This window comes from Lutra lutra, chromosome 1 (genome assembly GCF_902655055.1).
Source record: "Lutra lutra chromosome 1, mLutLut1.2, whole genome shotgun sequence".
Taxonomy (NCBI): Eukaryota; Metazoa; Chordata; class Mammalia; order Carnivora; family Mustelidae; genus Lutra; species Lutra lutra.
The window spans coordinates 161,469,485-161,496,685 of record NC_062278.1 but is presented as its reverse complement, the minus strand read 5'-3'; the positions used below and the strand labels follow the sequence as shown (position 1 = coordinate 161,496,685).

Genomic DNA, 27,201 nt, shown 5'->3' with positions numbered 1-27,201 from the left:
TAAAAGTTAGTCTGTAGGCAGGGGGGTTCCTGCTCTCTGTAAGAGGCGTGGCCCTGGCTGGTCGGTTTGATTCTCGATGCTTGGCACAAAATAAGGCTTTGCTTGACCTTCGCTTTGTATCAGTCTCACTCCTTTAATCATGGACCCATTATTGGGGGACCCAACACTGGGGACCCAACAAATCTCAGTCTACAAACTCAGGTGTGTGAAAAACAAAGCAACTCTTATTTTAAGCCTCCATTTTACTGGGTCCTCAGAAACTTTAACTTTACTCTTTTTCAGGGGAGCCAGGGTATGTGGAGGGATCTCCCCGGTTTTGAAGCATTTGTCAACACACACTCATACGTGGTAAAACAGAATATGTATTTTCCTGGGGACTCTCTGCTACTTCCAGACGGTAGCTAGGAATCTATCTGGGCAGCCATGTAGAAACTTACCTGCCTGGGTGTACTATATCCCTTTTCTTTCTGGGGTCTGGTGCCTTCCTAGATGGTTCTTCCTGGCAAATGGGGAGCAGGCTACCTCTGCCACTAGGCTTCTCAGCTTCTCTGCTTGCTTTCACTTCCATAGCCAAGGGGAAGCCCTTTCTAGGCTATTTATTTCATTTTACTACCACCTTTCTTGGGAATTATACCCTAAAACCAGGGGATTCTGGAAACAAGCTCTGTAGTCCCAGCTGCTTGTGACTTCTGCCCTGAGGCAATGAGCCCAGGGCTGCCTATATTCTTTAAAGGTGAAAACATGGGCAGTAAAAGGAAAGGTTAAATATCCTGCTGTACTAGCATACTTGCTATACTTACAGTTCGCTGGGTTCTGCATTGTCCGTCTTGTCTCCATTCCTTTGCTGACTGTTCTGAAGTTTGGCAGGCGTATACACACTTTCCTGCAACTCCAAATCATGTTCTTGAGGCAGTGTCTTAAGACTTGTTTTCTTTCTGACACATTTCCTGACCTCAAGTTCAGGGGCCATCACCCTTCACTCTGCATTTTATAGAGCTCCGTTGGTCTCATTCCTTATTTACTGCAACCTTCTCTGTGTCAATTCAGAGCTTACAAACTGGCAGTCTGTTTGCTGAATCTGTCCCAAAGATACAGTTTAACCCATGCCACTTTTTATCTTCAATTTGAATTATTGTCAATATTTTAAAACAAGAATTTCTCATAAATTTGGGTTTCTGGCTTGCACTGAAAAATCATACCTGGTAGCACCAAACCCACCTTTCCAGGGAATAATAATTGGTTAGTGCCTCCTTTAGATGAGATCTGCTCTCTCTAGTCTGTACCTGTCCCTTTCACCCTTCTTAACACCTGCTAAGCCTGTTTGACTCTTGCTCTGGTTTCTTGTGTAGTTACCTCACATCTCATAGGCTGATTGTTTGAGATGTTTTTCTTTTCCATTTAATGATTACCCAGCACACTGGGCTGAACTGGATATAAGCAGAAGAAAGTTAGAACTATACCATCTAAATGTTAAAAGTCAGTAAATAATAGGTCCTGTCAAATGTTTTTGCCCAGATTCCAAGGTCTGAGTAAGCAAAGCTTTCTGTGTAGTAAAAACAACTCCCAATTTACAATTGGTTTATAGCTAATAATTGATAATAATCAGTCATCATTCCCTGGTTGGTCTGCCTTGATATATACATTTGATAATTCATTTGCAGTAGGGCCTGAAGAGATCCATACTAAAGGGAAATGCTTGTTCTTTCTACTAGAAGTTTAATTTACTCTCCAATAGGAGTCTGGCTTAGGTAATTGAATGCTAAGGTCTTGGGGCAGGTGTGTGTGTGTGAGGGGAGTGGGGATAAACTAAGTGAGGGGGAAGGTAATAATCAATGAGGCCAGAGAGTTCAGGGGAGGCTGAGTATGACTGCAAGTGATAGGAAGTGGTCAGCTTCTGGGGTTGCCAAGAGATTTGGCATTTGCATTGGTTCAATCTAAATGAAGTCCCCAATCCATTCTGTATTATGAGGTTGAACATGGCTCAAAGTTCATCTTTGAGAACACTCCCAGGAAAAGATGTAAACACACCTTGATTTCCTATGCTTTCTTGTCACCCTTTTGCAGGTTTACTGACCTGAGGTCTCAGGAAGCTTGGCACTTTGCCCAAGGTCATAGTTAGTGATCCTTACTCTGGGCCTTAGCATCCCAAACACAGAACTGCTGGGCTCTCTTGGGATGACCTTTACCCCAGAGGCTCCCCAGCGTTGTTTTTTTTTTTTTTAATTTTTAAATTTTTAAAATAAATATATAATGTATTATTAGCCCCAGGGGTACAGGTCTGTGAATCACCAGGTTTACACACTTCACAGCACTCACCATAGCACATACCCTCCCCAAGGTCCATAACCCCACCACCCTCTCCCGACCCCCCTCCCGCTCCCCAGCTTTGTTAGAGAGGTGTGGGACCTCTGGGAGTGGTGAGGGGGGTGTATCTCTCTCCTTTGAGGGCTAGGAGTTTCTGGGTTTCTGGCTTGGACTTCTAGGAGCAACTTGGACTTCTGGGATAACCCATCTTCTTGACTCATAGCCCTGAATTTCCTTCTGCCCAGTTCTTTCTGTGCCTTCTGGCTTCTCTGCTCATGACATCCCTCTACCTAGAATGGCTCCAGTACAGAGCCAGTTTGACTTTGGAGGCTGTTTTGCAAAATTAAGAGCCTGCTTTGACATGGCTTCAAGGAACACCCCAGGAGCTTCAGCAACAGCAGCAGTTGCTTCATTCAATCCCAGGATACAACAAATGCTCCAAATAGGGCCATGCAGGCCTAGCATTGCACAGCCACCCAGCAAGCATCCATTTAATCTCAATTGCTCCCCACAGTGGAGCAATTAAAAGAGGACGCCAGCAGGGCAAGGATCACTGGCGAATCTTTTGAGGGACGGAGACCCCAGGGCTGCCTTGCCAAAGGCTCTCCCCCTCCATTCACACACCCCGCAAGAATGCAAACCCGTGGGGCTGCCAGTTGGATGGAGGGCTGCCCCAGAAACGGTAGCCGAGATTCAGTACAGATGGCTGCAAGAGTGGCAGCAACACAGAATAGTATCCCCAGGGCTCGAAACTTCCAAAATGAGATTTACAGTTCTGGCCCGCCCCCTTTTGGGAGGCAACACCTGCTCCAGCAGCTTTGGGAACAGCCTCTTATTATCAACTTCTGTGCAAGGATCAGATTTTTGCAACTAGTGCCTGGTGTGAAATAAAAGCTATTTTGAGGTGGGAGGAGTTCTCAACCTTTTCCTCTTTGCATTTTGTGTCCTGATTAATTTTTCTCTAATGTTTTATTTCCAAGTCTTCTTTCTTTCACAATTCCTCCTTCTCTAGCTTCTTTTCTACCCTCCTCCCCTCTCCCAGCTTTCACAGACCGTGCTTTTGAGACCAAGGCAGGGCTTGCCAGTGGTTCCCAGCCCTACCTGCCCATCAGAATCACCTGGACCTCCAAAGAGTTATGACTGGGCCGCAGCCCAGACCACTTAAATCAGAATCTCTACGTTGAGGGCCCTGGCATAGAAATGCAAGTTTCCCCATGGATTCTAGTGTGCAGCAAGGGGTCAGAACCACTGACTACACCAATGATGCTAAGAAATAAGACAGATTGGACTGGTCTGTTTTCCTGGGGTTAGCTTAATGCTTATACACAAGTCCCTAGAAAGATGAGTTTTGAGGAGTCAATTCATTTTTTCATAGCTATTCTCCTATTATACAAGTGATACATGTTCACTGAGGAAGATGTAGAAGTGAAGAAAATTATAATCTAGCCATTCAGACCACCATTAATATTTTTATGTATACTTATTTCTTTTACTCTTATTTTTATGTACATGCACAGAGTTCTTGAATAAAAATGGATATGTAGCTGCATAACTCTTTTAACATCATAAACCTCTTCTATATAAGCAAATACATTGTAGAACACAATTTTAAGTGATGGCATAGTATTGTTTTGTTTTGTTTACAGATTTATTTTTTTTTATTATGTTCAGTTAGCCATTGTATAGTACATCTTTAGTTTTTGAGGTAGTGCTCAACGATTCATTAGTTGCATATAACACCCAGTGTTCATCACAACACGTGCTCCCCTTAATACCCATCACCCAGTTACCCCACCTCCTCACCTCCCTCCCCTCTGAAACCCTCAGTTTGTTTTCCAGAGTCCATAGTCTCTCATGGTTCATCTCCCTCTCTGATTTCTTCCCATTCAATTTTCCTTCTCTTCCCCCATGTTCCTCAATGCTAAGATTCCACATGCACATGGTTCCACATATGAATGAAACCGTGTGATAATTGTCTTTCTCTGCTTGACTTATTTCACTTAGCATAATCCCCTCCAGTTCCATCCATGTTGATGCAAATGATGAGTATTCATCCTTTCTGATGGCTGAGTAATATTCCATTGTATATATGGACCACCTCTTCTTTATCCATTCATCTGTAGAAGGGCAGCTTGGCCCCTTCCACAGTTTGGCTTTTGTGGACATTGCTGTTATGAATATTGGTGTGCATGTGTCCCTTCTTTCCACTACATCTGTATCTTTGGGATAAATATCTAGTAGTGCAATTGCTGGGTCATAAAGCAGCTTTATTTTTAATGTTTTAAGGAAACTCCATACTGTTTTCTAGAGTGACTATACCAGCTTACATTCCCACCAACAGTGTAAAAGAGTTCCCCTTTCTCCACATCCTAGCCAACATTTGTTGTTTCCTTCTTGTTAATTTTTGCCATTCTAACTGGTGTAAGGTGGTATCTCATTGTGGTTTTGATATGTATTTCCTTGATGTTTAGTGATGTTGAGCATTTTTTCATGTGTCTATTAGCCATTTGTATGTTTTCTTTGGAGAAGTATCTGTTCGTGTCTTCTGCCTACTTTTTGACTGGATTTGTTTGGTTTTTGAGTGTTGAGTTTGAGAAGGTCTTTGGAGATCTTGGATTACCAGCCCTTTATCTGTAATGTCACTTGCAAAGATCTTCTCCCATTCCATGGGTTGCTTCTTAGTTTTGTTGACTATTTCCTTCCTGGGGTCTCCATTCTGTTCCACTGGTCTATGTGTCTGTTTTTGTGCCAATACTATCATGTCTTGGTGATCACAGCTTTGTAATATAGCTTGAAGTCAGGCAACGTGATGCCTTCAGCTTTGTTTTTCTTTAACATTCCCTCAGTGATTTAGGGTTTTTTCTGGTTCCATACAAATTTTAGGTTTGTTTGTTCTAGCTCCTTGAAAAATGCCAATGGTATTTTAATAGGGATGGCACTGAAAGTGTAGATTACTCTGGTCAGGATAGACATTTTAATAATGTTTATTCTTTCAATCCATGAGCATGGAATGTTTTTCCATCTTTTTATATCTTCCTCAATTTCTTTCATAAGTATTCTGTAGTTTTTAGAGTATAGATCATTTTCCTCTTTGGTTAGGTTTATTCCTAGGTATCTTATGGTTTTTTTGGTGCTATTATAAATGGGATAGTTTCCTTAAATTTTCTTTCCACAGTTTCATTGTTAGTGTATAGAAAAGCAACTGATTTCTGTGCATTGATTTTGTATCCTACCACATTGCTGAATTGCTGTATGAGTTCTAATAATTTGGGGGTGGAGTCTATGGGGCATAGTATTATTTAATCACTCAGCTATTAATGGATTTGGGGCTACTGTTTTGTTTTGTTTTTTTCTGTTATGATGAACACAATGATGTCCACTCTTATAGCTAAATCTTTGCCCACATCTGTGGTGTTGTTCTAGTCTTTTCTCTGTACTAATTCACTGGGTCATATTGTCTAGTTCCATGTCTTTACTTAAACCCAAAGTACTAACACCCCAAAGTTTATATGCATTTCAATACACTTTTGTTCAAAAGGAGCTCTTACAATATCCCTCTGGTTGCCCAAATCTTGTTTCCTAGCTTCCCACTTCTTATATGTTTGTTTTTTTCTTCAAGCTGAAAAACAGGGACCCCAGGCTCAATTCTTCCTTCACCTCTAGCACAGAGCCTCCCCCCCACCAATTCATTGGCAGGACATGTTGGTCTGAGCTACTTATGGTTTTAAATCTATCTATGTCTTTCCATTTTCCTACCACCTCCTAATTAAGCCATCCTTAACCTCTCACTTGGACTAAGCTTCTCACTCTTGACCTTTTTCTATCTTTTTGTTGCATAGTAGGTAGAATGATCTTTTTCAGGCATAAATCACATTATGGTATTTCCTACTTTGAAGAGTTGCCCGGGTCCCTCTCTGTAAGAATAAAATTCAGGGGGTGCCTGGGTGGCTCAGTGGGTTAAAGCCTCTGCCTTCGGCTCAGGTCATGAACCCAGGGTCCCGGGATCAAGCCCTGTGGTTCCGGGATCGAGCCCCGCATCCAGCTCTCTGCTCAGCGGGGAGTCTGCTTCCTCCTCTCTCTCTGCCTGCCTATCTGCCTACTTGTGATCTCTGTCTGTCAAATGAATAAATAAAATCTTAAAAAAAAAAAAAGAATAAAATTCAGAACTTCTTACCATAATTCATAGGTCCTGAAAATATGGCTTCTGCTTACCTTGCTAGTCTCTTCATTATCTTTCTCCCCTTGATGATCAGGCTTCAGGCACACTGTACTCTTCCTAATTTTTTTAAATTTATTTTGTTTTTAAAGTTTGATTGATTGATTAATTGGTTGGTTGATTTTAGAGAGGGAGTGATAGAGAGCATGAGCTGGATGACAGGCAGAAGGAGGGGGAGAGAGAGAGAATCTCAGGCAGAATCCCTGCTGAGCATGGAGCTGATGCAGGGCTCAATCTCACGATCCTAGGATCATGACCTGAAACGAAATCAGGAGTGGATGCGCAACTGACTGAAACATACAGACACCCCAGTATTCTTCCTGTTCTTAATCATGCTGATGCTTTTCCCAGCTTCAGTAAATTGATACCTGCAGTGCAGCATCTACCTGGTGCCAAGGGAACCATGCAAACATGCCCCTTATGTTTCATGTTCCATGAGTAATAAAGTCTTTTGATCCAGAGATCTCATAGCTTCTACCATGACACTACAGCAGGCTAAATTTTTTAGCTTGCAAGTAGGGTAAAATCTCAGACCCTTCACAGTTATTGACATCATTCCTGTGTGACTGGAAAGAAAACCCACCTCACCATCAAATGTGCTTGGCTGCTTATTGAATACTTTTGGGTAGAAGTGGCAATTCAGTTCCCATATATGATGTTCCTCCTTTTCTCCACCACACACATTTTCAGCTGAATATTAAGCAATACTGAGTCATGGGAAGATTAAACAGAAGCAGGACTGATAATCTCTTCACTGTTACATTAGTCATCCTGTTTGGTCTAGGAGTAAAGCGGGTGGCTCCTGGAGAGTACATGTTGGCTATCGTAGCTTTTCAGTAAGCTATATACACAGCGAAAGGTGTTTAGGAACAGGTTAAACATTGACAGATTTGATTAATGCTAACTTTTCTGTATGAATTTTGTAAGGAGGCCAGCACAATTTATTATTATTGTTGCTGTTTTTTTATGGAAGGAATGCATCTTTCCACAAGGGTAACTGAAGTTTCCAGTATATGCTTACAACCAAAAAAACTAAGGGTTTATTTGTTTGTTTGTTTCACATTGATGTTAGGATGGTCTCCTTTTCAGAAGAAGCAACAATGGAAAATTGGGGAAATCCAATAGCACATATACCACAGCTGAAGATGGTCAACAGACTGGCTAAAATGCAGGGTTCAATCAGTTCAGTTCTTGGGAATAACTTGGGCCAAGAGTACAGTGACAAGAGACTGCCACTCAAGATACTATTTCATTATCTTGGAATTTAATTGTGATTTTTTTCCCAAAGGTGACAAGGGCAAGCTAATGGCTTCACCTTGCATCTACACCAGGATTGCCTCGAAATGTTATCCTCCCAGCTGCCTGCTGGTATAGTTCCCTCATTCTTTTCTTTTCTTTTTTTTTTTAAATTTTATTTTCATCCTTTGCTTTTCTAATTTGATTTCTTCTTCCTGAAAATGGACAAAAGAGGAAGTTATGGCAAGGCTAATCCTGCTATCTGTCCTATGAGTGGACATTATGGCTGAATCCAGGAATCCAGGTTCACTGTTTGGGACGGATAACAAATGGACAAGAGGGAAATTGTGGTAGATGGAAATGGAGCACACAGATGGTTACTGATACTGATAAGGGATAATGTTGTATTTTCCCAAGACTGTATCTTGGAGCAAGAGAATAATGCTCTTAAATGTCCCTTGTGCTAAACCATGGCAGATGTGGGAGAAACCTCTGGATTTGCTTTCTCTTGAGAATGAGATTTGAATGAATGAAGCTAGAATATTGACTACACTTTAGAATTCTACTTGGTTGGTTTAAAGAAGTGACATCACTCAGTATCATCTGATGACCAACCTAAATAATAGCAGGCTTGATTTCCATGGTTTTTATTTAATGTTTTTTGTTTGGGCTATACTGTAATATAGGTTCTCTTTTAGACTTGAGAGAAATCCTGTCTTTGAACTGAGGTGGACACATGGTCTTGTTTTTTCTGGAACCTGATACATTGTATTGTTACGAGCCAGGATGGCTTCTCTCTAAGGACATAAAGAGCTGCATCTTGCTGCTTACACAGTATCTCAGAATCTGCTTTGCTTTTGACTATGTCAGATGTGGATGTGACTGCAAACTATACAGTCAAGCATCATGGAATCAGACTAATGTCCAAGAGGGTAACTATCTGTGAAATATGGTGGTCGTGTCCCATTGATTCTTCTGGAATTTGAAAAGGCAAAGGGTGGTAAGGCAGAGTGGAAACTGGAAGCCTGGTATAATGAAAACTTGTTTCATGGTGGCTGGAATATGGGCATCCCCAGACCAGATGGAACCTAGAGTTCATTGAACTGTGGCCTATAGTGACCACCTTAGTTAAGGGAAATAAGCAGTATCTGAGAAAAAAGGTGTTTTTGCTTGGAAAGTTGAAAAAGTGACACCATGATATTAACTGATATATGATGTATTAAGCACTATTTTAACCTGTTATAGTTACAGAATATAATAAATGATTTTTAACTTCATGTATAGAGCTAAACGAAAATCAAGGCAATGTAGAAGATGATCTCCAGGATGAATAGATGTTTTGGGGAGTTGACTTATGAAACTCAATGATGTACTTTGCATAGAAACTTGCCAGAGGACACTATAGAGTTGAATGTTTCTACCAATACCTATAAAGAAGGGACAAACAATGCAGGCAAGGAAGGAAAATGGAGGAGGGAAGAATCGAGCAATTGGTAAAGGAATATATATCAGAAAATTTGTGAATGGAGCAGAGTCTTGTTGACTTGTTTTGCAAAGAGAATCCCAAGAATTGGAAATCCTCATTGGAGGATGCAAATCTTGGTGATTATCTATATTGTAGTATATATATATATTTTGTACAACTATTATAGAAGTTGCTGTACTAAGAATAAGAAAATGCCTGAAATATGTATCAAGGAGGTTTAAATGGGGATCATGAGGTGAACTGAAAGAAAGTGTTAACAGCTGGTTCTGTAGTTTTTCCTCTAGGCTTAGGGGTATCTGAGGATTTGAATCCTGATCTTTTCTTTTTGCAATATTAAACTCAAAGAATTACTGGGATGATATGCTACTGATTAAATAGAATCTTGTTGAGGATTATGTACAAGTGATTAGTCTATACATGCACACTGTCAAAATTGGTTCTTTAGCAATGAGTAATTGACATTGATGAGATGCAGCTGTCCTGAAGAATGAAGGTGTATAGGAGGTTACACAGCCAGCTGGCATAAAGCTGAGGAGGGCTTAGAGCTGATGACTTTCTTGAGCTGGGGTCATTTGCACTAAGTCTTGTCTCTTGTGAGGATACATGTCTCACACTCAGAATGCTTGTGCCTAAGAGCCATGGGCCCTCATCCTTTAGTAAAGCTAAATAAATTTGATGCTAGGTGGAGCCTACTGTGTCTCAAGAGTTTGATTGTCTATCTAAACCAAGTTTACCATAGAAATTAGAGCAGGGTGGACATTGCAATTACTTTAACCATGATATATTTTAAATTGTTTTATTCTTAGTCATAGTATTTAATTCACAGCTCTAATGAACACTTGATGGAAGGTAGGAGACATGAGGAACATGAAATGTATGTTCTAGAATATAAATGATAATTCCTCAAATTGGCCTCAAGATAGTCTTCTTAGATCTATAAATTGCATTTATCTGATTGAGATCTTTATACAGCAGATCAACATGTCTCTCTGACGTAGGCAACCAATGCTAAGAGAAAATGTGAAAATTACTTCTATTTGGCTTTCTGTTTATTGTGAATTAATATTATCCACATCTATAATGTGTTCTTTGTAGAGAAATGCTTGCAAGTAGCCTAAAACTTTCTAAATTTGTCATTTAACAGAAAATCATAAAGATTATAAAAAGAGCCATTTGATTTTATCTCAAAATCAAGAATTCTAAATATCTAATATATTGACTGCTATTTATCACTTATTAAGACTATCCAAAAGCAGTTAAAGCATTGAACATAACTTATTAAACATTTTGAGACAGCAAAAGTTATTTCATTCAAGCACCAACTCAGTTGTCATCACTTCAGGGGCCTGAACTACTCTATCTAATGTCCTGCTCTGCCTCCTTCCCTTTGGGTACAATCTACCCTACAAATCAGGGGTTTTAATTATATTACCCTCTTTTATTTTGCATCCTGCCATGTTCCCTAGAACATAAGCTCCACATGGGCAGAATCTGTTTGTCTTTTTTTTTTTTTTTTTTAAATCCCTGTATCTCTCCCACTCTCACCCCAAGCCTAAGAACAGTGCTTGGAACATGATAGCCATTCAATCTGAGCATACCAAATATATTTTTGATTTTCCTTTAGGTATAAAAGATAGTTATGTTGTGACAATTGATGAAAATAGAGTATGGTGTGCATTTTTTTAAATAACATGGTATTTTGACAAGATGCACAATGCTAAGTATTTATATAGTCAGAGAGTATATAACTCTAGCCTTGCAGTTAGAGACCACTGGTGGTTCTGGTTCAGTGATTTAAATACATATTGAATTTTAAAACCATAAGTGGTGACTATGGAAATACAGTGATCAGATATCCTACCAAGGGAAATGTAGTTGACTGACAATTCTAGCTGTTACTCTTCTGGATTCCCCATGTTTGCATTAAAATCATGCTTACTGGGGTTACTCCCAACATTGACCACATATAGTGGGCATTCTAGTGAAATGCTGGACCCCTCTAACAGTTTTTACTTGAGGACTCCTGATTGGCTGGATTGAAACTTTTTTGGATCTATACTGCAATCTTAGACTTTTCCTATCCTATCTTGATCTCCTGCCTCTTTCTTTCTGGAAGGTCCAGCGAAAGTGAATCATTGGCAGAAGATTCAGGAATGGGAGGAAAAGAAAAGATAGGGTCTTTCTCCTCCTTTCTCTGTTTCCCATGGCACCTCCAGCAATGTCTCCCTAAGTTTCTTCCATGTCTATATCTCTCTTGATATAACATACCCCTTTCCTCTACCATCCAGTCCCCTCCATACTGCCACCATTGAGCCTGTAGACTCATCTGGTGGCCTCTGATCTGTAATCAAATAATTTCTATTAGATTAGAGATTGGCAGATACATAAGTGATGTCTCTGTTCCAGGAGAGAATTTAGAAAGAAATACTGATTTCTTTTTTTTTTTTTTTTTGGACTTTATTTATTTGACAGAGAGAGAGAGAGAGATCACAAGTAGGCAGAGAGGCAGCAGAGAGAGGGGGTAAGCAGGCTTCCTATATGAAGGCTCAAGTGGGGCTAGAGGATCTACTTCTGAGCTCACTCATGTGGTTCTTGGCCACAAGGTTTCAGTTCCTCACTGGCAATTGGCAGAAAGCCTTCACTTCTCACCATGATACCTCTACAGGGCTGCTCACATCATGGCAGTTTGCTTTCCCCAGAGTAAGAGATGATAAAGAGAGAGAGAGAGAGAGAATAAACACCCAGGATAGAAGCCTCCGTCTTTTTATAACCTAATCTTAGAACTGGCATCTCATTACTTCTGCCATATTCTATTCATTAGAAATAAATCACTAAGTTCAGCCCATACTCAAGGGGAGGGGAATTGAGCTCCACTTCTTGCTGGGAGGAGTATCAAAGAATTCTTGGCTCATCTTTAACACTACCACACTAACCAAGAGGAGAATCTCAGAAGCTTAAAAAAAATCTGGTTATATGAAAATATAAATCATTTGCATGGCAAAATACTGTAAAAGTTAATAGAAAAGAGACCGCTTGAATAAGTGTTTGTAGGGGTATCTGGATGGCTCAGTTGGTTAAGTGTCTGCCTTCGGCTCAGGTCATGATCCCAGGGTGCTGGGATCAAGCCTGCATCAGGCTCCTTTAAAAAAGAAAGAAAGAAAGAAAGAAAGAAAGAAAGAAAGAGAGAAAGAAAGAAAGAATGAAAGAAAGAAAGGAAGGAAGGAAGAGTTTGTAATACAGTAAGGGTGAATCTTCTTTTAAAGATTTTATTTATGTATTTGGGAGAGAGACAGAGATAGAGAACTTGGCGGGGGGGAGGGGAGGATGAGGATGGAGAAGCAGGCACCCCCACTGAGCCGAGGATTGCCCCACCCTGGGATCAGGACCTGAGTGGAAGGCACAAGCTTAACCACCTGAGCCACCAGGTGCCACAAATCTTTATGATACATAAAAATCTCCTAAAACCTGACAAGAAGTAGATAACCTACTACATGAATATGCAAAGGATATTTGATCAATAAGGAGTTATGTTTGACTGCTATTGACAGGGACCCACCTGTACTAGCTTAAAGACTTGAGGATTTGTTTTCTTTTGTAATATGCTCAGAGGGAGGATGTTGCTGCCACTGGTTCAGGACAGAGGTGTCTTCTTCATTTGCTTGGCTATTCCTTTAAAGTTAGAAATGGCTGCTAGAGCTTCTGACAAGATGCACACATTCTGACCTCAGGAAGGAGACAGAAGGAAAAGGACAAAAAGGGTTTTGCTATTTTAGATGCTACCCCCAAAATGACTAGAAAGAAACAAGATTACCCGATGCGTCAGATAGGATACTTTTCAGTCCAAACAGTAGAAGAATCAAAATAAGATTTTTTAAATGAGGAAATATTTTTTTTAAGATTTTATTTATTCATTCATGAGAGACAGAGAGAGGGGGGCAGAGGCAGAGGGAGAAGCAGACTCCCCAAGGAGCAGGGAGCCCAATGCAGGACTTGATCCCAGGACCCTGGGATCATGACCCGAGCTGAAGGCAGACACATAACCATCTGAGCCACACAGACACCCAATGAGGAAAATTCTTTACATGCAAGTCCTGGGGTAAGAAGTTTCCAGTATTAATTCAGTGGCTCAATGTCATCAGATATCCAGATTATTTCCTTTTTTTTTTCTTTTTTTTTTTTTTTTTTTGTTATTGTTGTTGTTTTTTGGCTTTGCATCCTGTAGAGTATTTGCCTTTTGTTTCTAGTCTGGTACCCCATGGTTACAAGATGGTACATGTGCACACATCACTTATCTACCCAACAATGACCGAAGGCTAGAAAAGGCAACTCTGTCTTTCTTAACAAAAGTATGGCCAGGAAGAATGGTGTTATTATGACTGAATGACTGACTTGGATCAGAGTCTCAGCTGGTAGGCCAGTGCTGAAAGTGGGTGACAATTCTGAGATTTTTATTCTATTGGTGCTTAGGGCAGCCTAGGTGGAACCTACGGGTCTACAGCCTCCCAGGCCAGTCAACTTTCAAGACAAATGGAAGTACTTAAAAGGTTCCATATAAGAAACATATCCTGTGTAGGACTTGATGTGAAAAAGGATGGGAGGCAATGGCTAAGAGTAATCCATCTGTGTTCCTGGGGCTAGTTAAGAAGACCATCTCAGACACCTGAGTACTCTAGTTCTCTCACTGGGTGTTATATGCAAGTAATTGTTGCACACTACATCAAAAACTAATCATGTACTATATGTTGGCTAACTGAACATAATAATTTAAAAAAAAAAAGAGGAAGGCAACTGAATATCTGCCACAACTATAAAATATCTAGATTCAGATGGAATTAAAATACTTATTAGTATCACTAGAAACAAGACAACAGAACTATTGCTTTAAAGCAAAGAAGGAAAAGAACTTTGGGCGCCTGGGTGGCTCAGAGGGTTAAAGCCTCTGCCTTCAGCTCAGGTCATGATCCCAGGGTCCTGGGCTCCCCACATCGGGCTCTTTCCTTGGTGGGGAGCCTGCTTCCTCCTCTCTCTCTCTGCCTGCCTCTCTGCCTACTTGTGATCTCTCTCTGTCCAATAAACAAATAAAATCTTAAAAAAAAAAGAAGGAAAAGAACTTTACCTAGAGTTTTATAACCCCCAAAAAACTGCTTCAGGTTGGACTCACTAGGAAGCAGACACTGAGATGATTTGTATTCAGTTTTATGAGGGATCAACACCTCCTGGGGAAGGGAAGGAAACAGGATTAGGCAAAGAGAAAAGTTGGGCTGCAATGAAGCCCTGGAAATTGCTTCTGCTGAACCCAAGGGGAGCTCTGAGTTGGGATGGACTTGAGAGTTGTCCCACATTATAATGAGGGACTGGATCTTTCTACTCTAATATGCATCAATTATCGGATGCAGGATGCTCCCAGGAAAAGAGTGCAGCATTGGATGGAGCAGCTCTTTCTAGCTGAGGGCCATTTCTGGAGAAGTCTGAAAACTAAGGCATGTCTTCCCACAGCACTGGCAGTTAAGTTCTTCAGTCTTAACAAAGGGATCTGGGGAGTCACATCCCAGCATCCAGCACAGAAATTAACATTTATTCAATAAATAGATACTTGTTTAGCACCTACTATGTGCCAGGCACTATTCTAGGCATTTGCCACATATCAGTAAATAAAATAAACCCAAATATCCCTGCCTTTGTGGAGCTTATAGGAAGACAAACTGTAAGTGTAATAAATAAGTAAATTATATAGTTGGGTATCAATCAGTATCTTGCCAAGAAAATCAAAACCCTTTTAGACCCAAAAGTTTATTTTTGCTTTCGTTTCCCTCACCTAAAGAGATGTACCTAGAAAGATGTACTAAGGCTATGTCCAACAGAATATTGCCTATGTTTTCTTTTACGTGTGTTATGGTTTCAGGTCTTACAAATGTAAGTAAATTATAAATTTAAATTTACTCTTTTTTTTCTTTTCTTTTTTTTTTTTAAAGATTTTATTTATTTATTTGACAGACAGAGATCACAAGTAGGCAGAGAGGCAGGCAGAGAGAGAGGAAGGGAAGCAGGCTCCCTGCTGAGCAGCGAGCCCGACGCGGGACTCGATCCCAGGACCCCGGGATCACGACCTGAGCAGAAGGCAGCGGCTTAACCCACTGAGCCACCCAGGCGCCCTTTTCTTTTTTATTATTATGTTCAGTTAGACAACATCATTAGTTTTTGATGTAGTGTGCAACAATTACTTGCATGTAACACCCAGTGAGAGAACCAGAGTACTCTGGTGTCTGAGATGGTCTTCTTAACTAGCCCCAGGAGCACAAATGGATTACTCTTAGCCATTGCCTCCCACCCTTTTTCATATCAAGTCCTACACAGGATATGTTTCTTATATGGAACCTTTTAAGTACTTCCATTTGTCTTGAAAGTTGACTAGCCTGGGAGGCTCTAGGTCTTTAATCCATTTTTTTTTTTTTAGTTTATTTTTGTGAGTAGTATATGAAAGTGATCCAGTTTCATTCTTTTGCATGTAGCTGCCCAGTTTTCCTAGCATCACCTATTGAAGAGATGTTTTTCTTATTGTATATATTCTTTCTTCCACTGCTGTAGATTAATTGATCATATAAGCATGAATTTTTATCTGGACTCTGTATCGTGTTCTGTTGATCTATATGCCCATTTTTGTGTCAGTACTACACTGTTTTGATTTTATAGCTTTGTAGTATATATTGAAGTCTGGGATTATGATACCTCCAGCTTTGTTCTACTTTCTGAAAATTGTTTTGGCAGTTTGGGGTCTTTTGTGGTTTCACTGGGATTACATCAAAGTAAAAAGCTTTCGTACAGTGAAGGAAACCATTTATAAAATGAAAAGACAATTTACTGAATAAGAGAACATATCTGCAAACAGTATATCCAATAAAGGGTTAATATCAAAATATATAAAGAACTTACATAACTGAACATCAAAAAACCCACAAAAATCCAATTAAAAATGGACAGAGAACCTCAATAGGCATTTTTCCAAAGAAGACCTACAGATGGCCAACAGATACATGAAAAGATGCTCAATATCCTTAATTATCAGAAAAATGCGAATCAAAACCATAAAGAGATATCACCTTACACTTATTGGAATTGCTAATATCAAAAAGATAACAAATAACAAGGGTTGGCAAGGATGTGGAGGAAAGGACACCCTCCTGCATTGTTGGCAAGAATGTAGATTGGTGCAACCACTATGGAAAATGTACAGAAATTTCTCAAAAAATTAAAAATAGAAATACCATATAATTCAGTATTCTACTACTAGGTATTTACCCAAAGAAAATGAAGACACTAATTCAAAAAGATATATGCACCCTATACTCATCATAGCATTATTTATAGTAGCCAAGATAGGGAAACAACCAAAGTGTCCATTGACAGATGAATGGATAAAGAAGATGTAGTATATGTACACAATGGAATATTATTCAACCATAACAAAGAATGAGCTCTTACCTTTCGTGATGACATGGCTGGATCTAGAGGGTATTATGCTAAATGAAATAAGTCAAACATAGAAACACAAAAAGTGATTTCACTTACATATGGAAGCTAAAAAACAAAACAAATGAACAAATAGGCAAACAAATAAAAAAAAACAGAAACAGACCCATAAATACATAGAACAAACTGGTGGTTGCCAGAGTGAAAGGGGTGGGGAATGGGCAAAATGGGTAAAGGGAAGGGGGAGGTACAGGTTTTTAGTTGTGGAATGAATAAGTTGTGGGGATGAAAGTCAAGGAATGTAGTCAATGGGATTGCAACAGTGTTATATAGTGACAGGAGCTATTCTTGTGGTGAGCATAGCATAATGTATAAAGTTGTTGAATCACAATGTTGTAAACCTGAAACTAATGTAACATTGTGTGTCAACTATATTTCAATAAAAAATGAATAAATAAACCATGTTAGAATCTTAATATGGAAGGGGTTTTGTAAAAGATTTTAAGAGTTGTTGAGATAGTAGGGAAGCCAAACAGGATGTAGGTTACCCACAGTTAGCAACAGCAGAAAATTGTTGCCACTTCTAGGGCCAGAAAGACAAAACCAGGCATTCATTTTGCATTTTGCCCATTCATGGGTCTTTTGTGGTTCCACATCAATTTTGGGATAGTTGGTCTATTTCTGTGAAAAAAATGGCATTGAAATTTTGACAGGGGTTGGATTGAAACTGTAGAATGCTTTGGGTAGTATGGAAATTTTCGAAGCATTAATTCTTCCAATTCATGGGCACAGAATTATCTTTCTTTCTTTTTTTTTTTAATTTATTTATTTAACAAACAGAGATCACAAGTAGGCAGAGAGACAGGCAGAGAGAGAGGAAGGGAAGCAGGCTCCCTGCTGAGCAGAGAGCCCGATGTGGGGCTCGATCCCAGGACCCCAGGATCATGACCTGAGCTGAAGGCAGAGGCTTCAACCCACTGAGCCACCCAGGCGCCCCCAGAATTATCTTTCTATTTCGTTGTATCCTCATCATCTTTCGTTGGTACCTTCTAGTTTTCATTGTACAGGTTTTCACTTCCTTGGCTAAATTTATTCCTGGATATTTTGTTCTTTGGGGTGCAATTATAAATGGAATTTTTTTTCTTCATTTCTCTCTCTGATATTTTGTTATTAGTGTATAGAAATGTAACATGTTTGGGGTGCCTGGGTGGCTCAGTGTGTTAAGATCTCTGCGTTTGGCTCAGGTCATGATCCCAAGGTCCTGGGATCAAGCCCTGCGTCCGGCTTTCTGCTCAGCGGGGAGCCTGCTTCTTCCTCTCTCTCTCACTCTCTCTCTCTCTCTGCCTGCCTCTCTGCCTACGTGTGATCTCTGTCAAATAAATAAAATCTTAAAAAAAAATGTAACATGTTTGGTCAATGGATTTTGTATCCTGCAACTTTACTGAACTTGATTAGTTCTAATAGTTTTTTGGTGGAGTCTTATGGGTTTTTTATTTATAATATCATTTGCAAATAGTGTCATCTGCAAATAGTGACTGTTTTACTTCCTCCTTTACATTTGGATGATTTTTAATTTTTTTACTTGTTTGATTGTTGTGGCTTGGACTTCCAGTACTATATTGAATAAAAGCGGTAAAAGTGGGAATCCTTGTCTTATTTCTCATCTTAGAGGAAAAACTTTCAAATTTTCACTATTGAGTATGATGATAGCTATGGGCTTATCATATTTGACCTCTATTATGCTGAGGTATGCTCTCTCTATACCCACTTTGTTGAGAGTTTTTATCATAAATGGATGTTGAATTTTGTCAAATGCTTTTTCTGCATCTCTTGAGATGATCATATGATATTTCTCTTTCATTTTGTTAATGTGGTGTCTCACATTGATTGATTTGTGGATGTTGAGCTACCTTTCATCCGTGTAATAAATCCCACCTAATCATGGTATATGGTCCCTTTAGTATTTTGTTGAATTCAGTTTGCTAATATTCTGTTGAGAATTTTTTTATCTATATTCATCAGGGATATTGGCCTGTAATTTCTCTCTCTCTCCTTTTTTTTTTTTTTTTTTTTTTTTTTTTTTGGTGTCCTTGTCTGATTTTGCTATCAGGGTAATGCTGCCCTTATCAAATGAATTTTAAATGTTTCTTCCTCTTCTATTTTTTGGAAGAATTTGAGGATTGGTATTAATTCTTCCTGAATGTTTGGTAGAATTCAATAGTGAAGCCATCTGGTCCTAGACTTTCATTTGTTGGGAGATAAACTTTTTGTTTTCTTATGGAAAAAAAGAAGTAGAATGAAATAAAGGGAACAGGATATTCCAGGTTAAAAGGAAGCAGTAAGTATAGAGGAAACCACACTGAGAAGGTGACATGTGAGCAAAGAATTGAGGTGAGGAAGTTGGCTAAATAATTGTCGGGGGAAGAATATTATATTCCAAAGAGAAAAGAGCTAGAACAAATGCACAAGGTGAGATGGCACCTGCCTGCCTGCTCATATTAGAGGAATAGGGAGGAGGACTACTGCAGCAATGAATGTATCTGAGCAGTCACTAACATGGACTGAGAAGAATGGGCACCAGGTCTATGCTAGGATTTGAAAAGTGTGACTTTTGCTGTGAGTAAAATCAGAGGCAATTGCATGGTTTAATCACAGAAGAAAAATTTGAATTTGTGATTTACATGCATTTTTTTCAAAGGTGTGGATTTAAAGTATACCACTCATGGACTCTGAAAAAATACTGGAGGCTATAACTTGTCAAGAAGAATTAGTTCAGGAGGAAGGGGAGAGATGCTATTGTGAGTAAAATCTAGAACCAAATTAGTACTAATTAAGAAAATGTTTTAAAAGAATTATCTGACATTAGAATTCTAGATGATTTCAATATGGAGATGAGGCAGTAGGTGGTGGTGGGGAGTAGGAGGTATAAAAAAGTCCATTATGCTTCTTGCCTATGTGGGGCTTCTTGCCCCCTTGGAAGGGGGAAATATAGAGAAGGAACTTATTAGAAAAAAAATACATGTGACTTAAACATTTTTTTTAAGATTTTTATTTATTTATTTGACAGAGAGATCACAAGTAGATGGAGAGGCAGGCAGAGAGAGAGAGAGAGGGAAGCAGGCTCCCCGCTGAGCAGAGAGCCCGATGCGGGACTCGATCCCAGGACCCTGAGATCATGACCCGAGCCGAAGGCAGCGGCTTAACCCACTGAGCCACCCAGGCGCCCTGTGACTTAAACATTTAAAGCTTAAAATTAAAGAGTAAAAGTTCAGGGGTAAATAGTTAAAATAATATGGAATATATAACTTTCTAACTAGTAGAAGAAAAAACTGGAATTTAGGAGACTTGATTCAAGAAAATGCAAGAAAAATGTATGTAGGTCATAGTACTGGTTTAAGAAACTGATGACTTGGAAAAGAAAAAGCAAAATCAAGATAACAAGAATATGGTAAATAAAGAGTTACCATTTCATCCAATAATCCACTCCTAGGTATCCACCTGAGACAACTGAAAACACATTATCTATTCAAAACTGTACACAAATATTCATGGCAGCATTATTCATAGTAGCCAAAAGTAGAAATAATCCTAGTGTCCATTGACAGATGAATGTATAAACAAAATATGGCATATCTATTTATTGGAATATTATTGATCCATAGCAAGGAATAAAGTGCTTATATGTGCTTTGTATGGCTGAACATAAAAACATGATAAGTGAAAGAAGGCAATCACAAAAGACCACATATTACATGATTCCATTTATATGAAATGCTCAGAACAGGTAAATCTATAGATACATAAAGCACCCTAGAGGTTGCTTGTAGTGGGGAACATGGGGATGATAGGAAAGTGATAGCTAAACTGTAGAACTACAGAGAGAAACTGGAAAGTCAATAATAATGACAGAATGATTAATTTCTCTGTGAGTTTCTTTATTGTTGGGTGTGGTGGGCTCCTCTTCATCCTTCATAGAGCCTGGCACATGAGTGGGCATTTTGCTAATTCATTCATCAAATGTTGATGGGCATTGGTGACTCAACAGTGAATGATATAGACCCAGGACTGCCCTCACAGAGCACCAGATGGCTGCAGTCACTTGGGAAGTCACTTGGGAAGTTCTTGGACTGAGAACCTGTGGAAACATGTTAAGTCAGAATAGATCTCCAATGCACAGGGTGTGCACTATGTACACCCTACATTTAGCAGAAAGAAAACCATTTTAATTATGTATGTAATGCTGGCAAAATACAATGAATTATCTTTATTATTTTTAGAAATGCTGCAGTATACTTCCTATCTTCTGTTTTCACATTACTTGAAATATAGACATATTCACAATTACTTGAAAAATGTTTAAAAACAAGAGCTGCAATGTAATCAGTAGAGGAACAAAGCCAGTGAAGACTTTCCCAAGTTTGATTAGAACTGTACTTGGCCAAGACGTATGTACTTATGAGTGTGTGTGTGTGTGTGTGTGTGTCTGGTATATATGGTATATATGGTATATATATATATATATATTTTTTTTACTGCATTGCTTTTCATTTATTTTTCCAGCTTTATTGTGACATTATTGATATACAACATATATAAGTTTAAAGCTTACAATGTGGGTAGTACTTCTGGGAATCCTCAGCAGGCTGAGATTTACACACGGATTTCATCACACTTCCGTGGACAGTTTCTGCAGCTGATCAGTACTGTGCCACTTACCAGCTGTGTGATCTCAGGTGCTGACATTCAATAGTTCTGGAGGTTCACCAAAATCCAACTGAGATGCCCTCACTGGCAGTTTTAGATTCTCAACGAGGAAACCGTATACTCCTGTAAGACCTCTGGCATCTCCCTCCCAGAGGTATATGCAACATTGACATTCAGGACTTTAGATGTCTTCGTTGGCCAGGATTCTCAGAAGACAATATGGAAGATCTTCAGTGGCTAAAAGGAAGAGAATGATCATCAATGGCAAAAGGCAGCTGCAGGAGCACCCCGCAGAGCCAGCTTCATGCTCAGGAGAGAATGCTATGCTTTGTCTTCAAGGTTTTAGCAGTAAGCCATATAAAACTTTTCTTCCAACTTCTTATTCTCCCAAAGAGAGCTGCTTAAAGGAGACTGAAAACATGCTAAGCATTAAAGAATTATGGCAGAATGTGGCTGATTATTCAATGAATGAAGAGAACCAAGAGTGATACCAGTCCACTCTGTTAGGTGACGCCAGCAGCAGGGACGCTCAGAAAGAAGGGCTTTTCCAGCATTTTTGTCAAGTGATTCAGAAAGAAGGTGATCAAGAGAGGCCTTCAGATAGTGTTATTATTTCTATCAAGAAAGAATGCAGGGAATACACAGCAGTCAGAGGTCATCAGTGGCAGGATCTCAGCCTTGTGATGGATATGACTCACCTCTCTGCCAAGCTAAGTCTTACATGAGCACTCCAGGAAGTTAAAGATGATGGGTCCCCCATTAGCATCCTTTTTTTTTTCATTTGACCTTCCTTATTGTGATATTTGCTTTGTCGAGGTGATCTGGAACCATCCCACAATGTCTCCGAGGTATGCCCATATATGCAGAAACACACTGAATGATAAATAACAAAATAAGTAAAATTCCCAATTATTATCCCACACCTGATGCCATTTTGATCTCCACATGTAATAATTTTCTTCATATTTTGGTGTATTCTCCCTTTTTAAATATTTTTTAAAAGTTTCTTTTTTTAATCATGTTCAATTGGTCAAAATAGAGTACATCATTAGTTTTTGATGGACTGCATTCTTATTGAACAGTCTAATGATAGACCTCTGCTTCTTGGGTCTATCAAAATACATCTTATATATCCTTGGAAGAAGCCTTGGTGCTAGTGGCTAAAGAATACAGATTTATCTCTAAATGGGAGCAGCAGGAATGGCTGAATTGCTCTGTGGCCTGGAGATCTGGTGGACAACATCTAGGCTTGGGAGTGCCTTAACAGTTATTCCATCCCTTCCAGCATCCAGGATCTTCTCTTTCTGTTGATTGAGAGAAAGCATTTGTACAGAAATGAATTGAACCTGCTCTTTGACTACCTGAAGACCAGGAAAGGGCAAATAGAAGGCTTGGAGACACTGGAGTCTTTGTCTAGCAGTGATCATGCCTCATGTCAAGGCAGGAATACCCCCACTGTGGGCAAGCCACCTCCACTTCTTCCAACCCCTGGAAAGTGGTTCTTCTCAGGCCTTCATCCCCAACCACTTCCTGCCAAATCCCTACTGTTAGGGGACAGACCAGGAAGGGCTCTCCTTCCACAACAGGACTGATCAACCCCAAAGTCTGATTCTACCTCTCCTGCTTCCAACAGCCACCTCCAAGAGACCTCTTCCTTTGGAATGCCCCCATCCCAAGCATGCCAAGCATCCACTACTTGGGGAGAAACTGAGCCTTTTAGCACCACTGTCAGTTCTTCAGTCAGTGCTGCACAGGCAGACAGCTCACCCCATGTCTTTGCTGAACTAAGGAAAGCTCCACTGAGCCTGGAAAACAAGGTGGCTGGCTGCTGCCCAGATGGCGGTTTCACCCACAAGGATCAAGGCTACTGTCTGACCGGCCACACTAATGTCCAGGCAGTGGGTACCAACTGCTTCCCTTCTGTCTGATACATGGTCCTGTGGAAATGTTTTTTATGCCTGGAGTCTCTTTGAGCCAAACTAGAGATTTGTGGAAGGTCGTTGTAGATACTGGATCTTGAAGTTGTTTGATTTTATGCATATAAAAATATAATAAAAATTTCTAGCTTTTACATTACTAGTTGCCACTTTTAAGACTTTTATTTTGAAATAACTTTAGATTTACAGAATATTCCCAGAGATAGAAAAAGGAGTTCCCTTTGTGCAGCTTCCCTTAATGTTAAGATCTTATACAACCATAGTACTTTTATTAGGAAATTAGTACAATAATATTAACTATAATTTATAGGCTTAATTTGTATTTTACCAGATTTTCTGCTAATGTCATTTTTCTGTTTAAGGAACTATTCTGTGTACCATAATGCATTTAGACTCCTTTCAACTGTATTATATTCCAGTGTTTTTATTACAAAACTGCTTAAATATATAGAAAAGTGGAATGATGAGTACAACAAACATCCATATATTCTGCATCAGCAATTGTTAACATTCTACCATTTCTTAAATTGTACCATATATTTGTATAAATAAAATTTTTTTCTCAACCATGAAAGTAAGTTGCAGAGCTCATGACATCCCACCTTTAAATACTTTAGCCTTTACCATTAATCTTCTAAGAAAAGGAACATTCTCCTATATAATTATGATCTGTTATCACAACTTAAAAATTAATAATTATGCAATATCTAATATTTGGTTCCCTGACTTGAATTTTCCCATCTGTCCCCAAAAAAACCTTTTATAGCTTTTTTAAAAACCAGGATTTAATTAAAGTTTATGCATTGCATTAAAAAAAAATAATCTCCCTATTTTTTTTAAGTAGGCTCTACACCCAGCATGGTGCTTGAACTCACAAGCCCAAAATTAATAGTCACATGCTCTATCACCTGAGCCAGCTAGGCCCCCACATTTGGTTTTTATGTGTGCTTAGTTTCTTCTAATCTCGAACAGTCCTCCTACCTCTTTCTTCCCCCTGGTGATACTGATTTTGGATCCAAGCCATTTGAAGAATATCCTACATTCTGGATTTGTCTGATTGTTTCTTCATGTCACTTACCTGTTCTATTTCCTGTATATTCTGTATCCTGGAGGTTTGGTCTAGAGGCTTGATTAGATTCAAGTCGTACATTTTGGCAAAGATATTTCGTAGGTGGTGCTAATTCCTATTGCATTGTACCACAAGGCATGAAACAGTTGTTCTGCTGGGAATGCTGCTATGCCTGGTCCTTTGGGTGTGGTGGTGACTGCCATGAAATAGGTAGGGTTTTCCCTTAGGGCATACTACTTTGGCATCAAATAGATATCCTATCGCCCAACAATTTTTTCCTAATTGTTTCAGTGTCCATTGATGTTTCTTGACTGATTAAATTATTATATTGGACCCTCCTTTCTTTTAGTTAAAGTATAACATCTTAAGTGTTCAGTTTACTGAGTTTTAAAAATGGTACAGACCCAGATAACCAGCAACCAAAACAAGGTATAGATATTTCCACCATGTCAGAACATCTCAGGCCCTCCCCTATCTCTCCTCAGCCCTTTCTGACTTCCATCACCTTAGCTTTTTCTGTTCTTATAGTTGATGTAAATGAATCATGTAGACTTACTGTGGCGATCATTTCACAGTGTATACAAATACTGAATCATCATGTTGTATACCTGAAATGAATACAATGTTGTATTTCAATTATACCTCAACAAAAAATAAACTAAAAATAATTTTTATAGACATGCAAAAAAATAAAATGTACAATGTGATGACCTGATACACATATCTATTGTGAAATGACTATAAGTTTGGTATATTTTGATTTCCACTTTGACATGTGAATTCAGTTGTCTATAGGCTTAGTCCTGACTCTGTCTCTGATTTAATATCTGTGACTTTGCTAGAGTGATTTAATCACTCCTGGATGCTGAAGGCTGTATTAACTTCAAATACCTTTCATATCAAGTTGGCATCCCTTCAAAAAAAGAAAATGGAAGAAAGTGCTTTAGATGAAAACAAGTTAATTATTTTTTATTATGCTTAGTCCAATGTTTAAATGTGACCATGAAAATGAATCCTTGCCAATCAAGTCTTTCTTTAGGGAGTCTGCCAAGTATTTATACAACGATTTATGTCCACATTGGGTTTTGGGTCTTTCTGCCCCTCCTCCTATTGATGGGAAGACTCCCAGCATAATCTGTTGAGGGGCAAGTGAGCATTTGCCATGTCTGTTCCATCCGACCCCACCTCTCTGTCCTTGGCTATCTGAACATTGAGTAAAGTGTCTGACTCAAGGGAAGTCCAACTATGCACCAGTCAATGAACAAGTGGCCTGATTTGATAGCATCAGTACAGCCAATCACATTCCTCTTTAGGAAATGTGGAGTTAGCCACATTTTACATTTTATCTGGGAAGTATGCCCAGGAGGCACTAGACAGGAACCTGGAGAAATGAGAGAGGAGCGGAGGGAGTCAATGCCTTCTGTCATCAAGTCAGTGATTACTGTGAGTACCTGGAGCATAGTTCTGCTGGGAAACCTGGGGGATAGGGCAGAACATTGTGATGGCTGACTTTATGTGTTAATTTGGCTAGGCCACCATATCCAGATATTTAATCAAGCATTATTTAGGATGTTTCTGCCAAGGTTTTTTTTTTTTTTTTTATTAGATTAACATTTATATCAGCAGACTTTGAGTAAAGAAGATATACTCTCCATAATGTTGAGGGCCTGAATAGAAAGAGACTAACCTCCCCCAAGCAAAAAAGAATCCTGCCAGCAGTCTGCCTTTGGATCTGGTGTGTAACATCAACTTTTCTCTGCGTCTCCAGCCAGCTAGCCAACCGTACAAATTTTGGACTTGCCAGTCTACACAACCATGTGACCCAATTCCTTAAAACCTGTCTCTGTCTCTGTCTCTCTGTCTTTATGTGTGTCAGCACACATGTACACACACACACACACACACACATACACACACACACACACACATCTCATTAGTTCTGCTTCTCTGGAGAATCGTATTACAAACACACACCTCAGAACTGTCCTGGTCAATCATTGGGCATTAATTTCCTAGCACTTACAGCCTGCAGAACACATGGACAGTGTGGCCAGGAATGACCTTCGGCAAAGATTTTCAGGTTCTGCAAGAGAAAAATCTGGCCTATGAGCTTGGAAAGCTGCCTACAGGGTCTGGATGGGGCACTGACAGTTCCACTACAAGCTTATGCCTTGAGTGGAGATCTTCTAACAAGACACTCCTTCATTGCCTCCTTTCCCATCCCACTTCTAAAATAGAGAGAACAGCAGCTCACAGAGAAAGCAATGATATAATACATGCAAAACTAATGCACAGTATTTAGTACATGCAGCGTAGTCCATAAATGATATCTGCTATTATCAGCTATTAGAACTTTTAACTCTTCTTTCAGAGTGTGGTCCCCAAAGCAGATGTTGGAAGACTGAGTACTCATTGCTCTCCATTTTTCCTCATTCCTCCCAGTGACACTGAAACACAGACACAAGGCAAGATTGGACATAGCACAAACACACCCACCGAGGAGCCCTGCCCTTACATTTGGGCAGCTCTTCTGTCAGTTAAAAGGATTCCCATCAAATTCAGTCCTTTCCAACTGCCTTCAGCCTTGTGGTTTTTATGACCAATAAACAGGTCATATACTCTTTGTTAAAAATAGATGACTAGGTAAAAAGGAAAAAGAAACAGACTCAGGCAGTGATGTGCCCAGCATTTGCATCAGGGTTAAATGAGCTTCAAGCCTGAAAGCTTCTATGCCTGCGTCGATGTGAGACTGCCACACAGGAGAGCGTTCAGTTTCCTCCCC

At 39.5% G+C, this 27,201-nt stretch overlaps 1 pseudogene; it reads left to right on the top strand.

The window, feature by feature from the left end:
• The first annotated feature begins 21,598 nt into the window (after positions 1-21,598).
• Positions 21,599-23,201, top strand: LOC125103687 (uncharacterized; annotated as a pseudogene).
• The last annotated feature ends 4,000 nt before the right edge of the window (positions 23,202-27,201 follow it).